The following is a 4534-nucleotide window of genomic DNA, read 5'->3' as shown; positions in this document are numbered from 1 at the left end:
GGCTACCACTGGAAATAGAAACATGTTTTATATCGGCAGTTTCAAAAGTTTTTTCACAAATCTGAGAGTTACTAATATTTAACAGGAGAAATTATTTTTTTTAAAAAAGATATGTTTTTCGTCCTAAGTGCACTGTTGTACTAAGGAAAATCCAAATGTCTATATATTTTACATCTGCATCAGCTGTAACATAGATGACCCATAAAGTTTGGGGATACTTTTAAATATGTGAGAATTGGAACTTAAAACTGATTCCTTATACCTTTACCTGTTGCCACTGTCAGTGAATTTCCACACAGAATAGTAGATAATTAGATTATTTGTCTTCAGCAATGAATTTGTTTTAAATATCAAACAGCATTGGAGAATTCATTTAAGTTTTAGTTCTGAATTCAGGGAGTCTATGATGCTCTGTCTAATCCTTTTGCACCAGTGCAATAACTCTGATTTACAGCGGCTTGCAGTGCTATAAATGAGTTTGCCTAGTGTGTAATTAAACAGCTGTAAGAAAACCCAAGAATAGTTAAGAACAGTGATTATAAAAATCGCTTTCATTTCCTCCACATCTCACCACCAGCATTTCTCTCAAAAGCAGTAAAACCAATCAATATTTTCTTTTGGTAAGGTCTGACTCACCGAGTCTCTGTGGACACTAGGAATTTGGAAAGTTCAGGTACAAAGTGTCTCTTCGCTGGATGAAGTGCAGCCAGGTATAAATGGCTGTTTGTCAGATAAGATGCCTTACTCTTAATTTTTTGATGACAAGAACCAGAGGTGCCACAATAAGAAATGAAAATCCAGCGAATTGGTAAAAGGCTACTGCACAAATCCCTTCCTTTAAGGATATTCCCTGCTCTGAGGGGAAATTTTGGCTTTCCTAAGAAAGTTGCGAGATAAGCCCAACAGAGGGGAGGACAGCTGTAAAGAGAAGAGGCCATTGTCACTTACTTTTCTGGAACTCGTACCTCTGGAAACCCGGTCAGGGGGCGAACAGGCAGCAAAATCAGGCGCTTCCTGTGATTCTTTCCCGACTGCTTTTCCAGTGCCTGGCCACAGAGCTTGCTCTTGCTGGAGGCAGCCTAGCGCTGGTCCTGGCTGCCTCATTTATAGAGTAGCAGTTCCTTTGTCTGGCGCGTGTCACCACTAGTCCTGGCAATCCAGGGAGCTTGTTTTGCATCTCCCAGGAGATCTTCTCTCTGTCTTGCCTTTTCTCTGCTCACCACATGCCCCCTGCCCTTTTCTGGGGCTGGTGTGGCGTGGTAGCTGGAACCATCCTTACCAGCTTATTCACTGGTTAGGTCAGGTGAACTTTGCAGGAAAGGATGGAACCAGCATTAGCAATAGTAAATTTTCCTCTCTTTTTCCTCTTCTGTTTGGGGAGATTTTTTTTTTTTTTTTTTTTTTTTTTTTTTTTTTTTTAATTTTTACTTACTCATCCAGCTCTGAGCTTGTCAGTGTTTCCAGATCTGGCTCTTTCAAATGCCCTCCTTGGCACGGCTCAGAGCTGAGGATCAGGCTGGGGTATTTATTGCACTCCCAGGCAGGAGGAAGCTCCTGCTCTGCTCTGTGAGGGGCAGCTGTGGGGTGATCCTGTGCAGACAAGTGGTGGAAGTTCCCTCTCACTTGGAGTCACGGCTGGCACCTTCTGCAGCCAGAGGACAGCGACAGCTGCTGCTGTCCCAGTGCTGCCCCAAGCGCTGGCTGCCCCTCTGCCTCACTCTGTGTGACAGCAGGAGGCCACAGGTGTGAATTCACACCTCTTCCACCTGCCCTTCACTTCAGGGCCCAGGCAGTGCACTGAAGGTTTAACTCACGCTTTTACAGCAAAGATGAATCAGGTCCATACCCCTGTGGCTAAGATGTAGGGTCAGTGAAACACAAACTTCTTTTTCCATTGCTGGGGTGTCCCCAGACCTTCCTCTCTGCTCAAGGAGAACAGGCAAGCAAGGTGACATGTGAGTGCAAAACCCAAAACCTGCAGAATAACCCCACCCCAATCATGTGTCTGTGACCATGACAGAGACTGGTCCATCCAGCCTCACCCTTGCCCTCATTAGGAGATCAAACACTGGCAAAGGCTGCCCAGAGAGGTGGTGGGTGCCCCATCCCTGGAAACACTCAAGGTCACTTTGGTGGGCATGAAGCAACCTGATCTAATTGAAGATACTGCTCAGTGCAGGCAGGTTGGACTAGGTGACCTTTAAATGTTCCTTCCAGCCCAAACTAGTCTTTGTTTCCATGAAAAAAGTCATAAAATTACCCCAGGCACAGGGAAACTAGCCTTACTGCAATCATACAGATCCTTTGGGATCTGTCCAATCCTTTCTGCTCCTCTACCCACTTTTCCGTTATGTGCTGGGATTTTGCTTTGGATGAACATGAGAGCAAATAGGGAGAACAAGAACAAGATACCTGCTTATGCCCTGGAGCAACAGGAAATATCCTGGCAATACAAAGGAGAACAGGGGGTGGGGAAGGAGAAGCCCCAGCTCATCATCCCACTTTCATGGGGCAGAAAAAACTTCTTCACCCAGGGTAAGCAGCTTTAGGCACACTCCATCACTTCCCTCTGCCAAGTCCCAGGAAAGCCCAGATATCACCCAGACCAGCCCACCCCCAAACAGTAAGATGGCTCAGCAGTGGCCACCTATTGGGTTTTTAAAAGCACTGAGAATGTTTCAGCTAACAGGATTGCTCCATAAATATTAATAAGCCAGCAGTGGAATGATGTGGTTGCTCTCCAGAGAGAATGAGCCTCGGGTCCCTGCCGGGGCAGAGCTGTTCCCTGCAGAACTCGACTGAAGGTTCAGCCCTTTCACACGGTAAATTAACAGTGGCACTACAGCCTGAAAGCTGTGTCAACCGCTTCATTTAGCACAAGTGTTATGTTAACTAAAGGCCCTATTCCGGAGGGGCCTTTGGCCTCACAGAAGCCTAATTTCCATATAATTTACATTGGAGAGTTAGAGTGCCCCTCCTCTCTTTTACTTTTTACTTTTACTTCCTCCAACCTATTATGTACCCAAAAGTTGCCCTGAGATGCTCCAGCCGGGGGGCAGCAGAAGGGAAGAGGGCTTGTGGGTCCAGAAAGGGAAGGGAACTGAAGCTCTTGATCCCTAACTGCTTGGATACTTGACAGCCTAGAGTTTCCAAAACCTGTCCAGACAAAGCACTATAAAATACACAATCAGGAAGGCTTCTTTCCTTGCAAGGAGAAGGACAGCATGGACTGCTTTTCATTCCCATGCAGGAACATGACAGCACTTTGTTCTGCACTACTGGGGCATACCAGGACCCACTGCCAGGCACGGGGCAGGAGGTCCCAGGTGCAGAGCCGGCGCTGGGACTGCTGATGAGATGGCACAGGGTTGCTGACTTTTACGCCAGCTTCGAGGGTCTTTTTCACCCTGTCAAAATGCTCTGAAGGGGTCATACATCAGAGTCTGCTTCACTGTGTCATTATTAAGCTTCCTACGGAGCTGTGATTACTTGGCACCCATGAACCACCCCAGACTCATTCATCTTCCTCTCCATACTTGTCAGTGACCTGGCAGCAGGGGAAACACATTACCAATCCATCCCTACAGTCCTGGCATTACTTTTCCCCAGACCAGCCCATAGTTGCCAGGACGGTACAGCTCAGCCCAGAACAAGAGCTGTGGAAGCAACTTTTCACCCTGGTCTTGCTCCTCCTCACAAAAATCACTGCTGGAATACATCCTAACAATGTTCCTGGAGTCTGGGGCAATTTTTTACCTGCAACAGATCTGGTTTTCAGCAGGCACCTGTTACCAGTTCATGAAAATTGAAGGGGACATCTAATGCATTTTGTAAGGTGTGATAATAGCAGGTTACTTCAGCCACCTCACCTCTGCACCACAGGCACCAGGAACTGCTTGACCTGGATGAAGCAGCAGATGGGATTCTCTGTCTTATGCAACTGCACTTTCCATGTGTGACTCTGTGAAGTGGGACACTTGAGAGCTGGCCACTTCCAAGGGGTCAAGAACATGTGGGTGGCTGCAAAGTGTGAACATCTCAAAACTGGGTCTCTTTGAAATTCAGCGTGCCTGGATTAAAATTCCAGCCCCTGAAACAAACTAGGGGCATAACCCTCGTTGTTCCTCTTCTCAAAAGGAAGAAAAGCTGTTTCTGGCATAGGGGACTGTGTGGTATGCCAGCAGGAGCAAAAGGCTTTATCCTGCTGCACAACTTCCAGGGCCAAGAGAAGCCTCTCCAAGACAGAGTGATGGCAAAGAAATGTTTATGGTTCCCACTGGGCCAGACTTCAAACTCTGTCTTTCTCTAGCAAAACTCTTACTTGCAAGTGACCAGGATGTAGCAGAGAATCCTGCCTGAATACCAACAGAGATTTCAAAGGAGGGGCCTGGATTCAAGCAATTTTTTTCCTGCTATGTGAGGTGACCCAGGTGAGCCTGATGAAAGCAGCACACACAGAATGATGGGCAGGAAAAGGACAGTGAGAAGCTGCAAACACACAGCTGCGTTATCACTGTGAGTTCGGAGTCCTGCT

General features: G+C 46.9%; 1 protein-coding gene across 1 annotated transcript in view; it reads right to left on the bottom strand.

Moving 5' to 3' along the window:
• The window catches only part of TMEM38B (transmembrane protein 38B), a 40492-nt gene extending 39405 nt beyond the window's left edge, over positions 1 to 1087 (bottom strand). Inside the window, exon 1 of the mRNA XM_042780197.1 lies at positions 949 to 1087. The gene's annotated coding sequence lies outside the window, so the exon portion shown is untranslated. The remainder of the gene's footprint in view (positions 1 to 948) is intronic.
• Between the last annotated feature and the right edge of the window lie 3447 nt (positions 1088 to 4534).

Source organism: Catharus ustulatus (genome assembly GCF_009819885.2).
Source record: "Catharus ustulatus isolate bCatUst1 chromosome Z unlocalized genomic scaffold, bCatUst1.pri.v2 scaffold_29_arrow_ctg1, whole genome shotgun sequence".
NCBI classification, from domain to species: Eukaryota; Metazoa; Chordata; class Aves; order Passeriformes; family Turdidae; genus Catharus; species Catharus ustulatus.
Note: the sequence above shows the minus strand (reverse complement) of the source record. Positions and strands in the feature narration are given on the sequence as shown.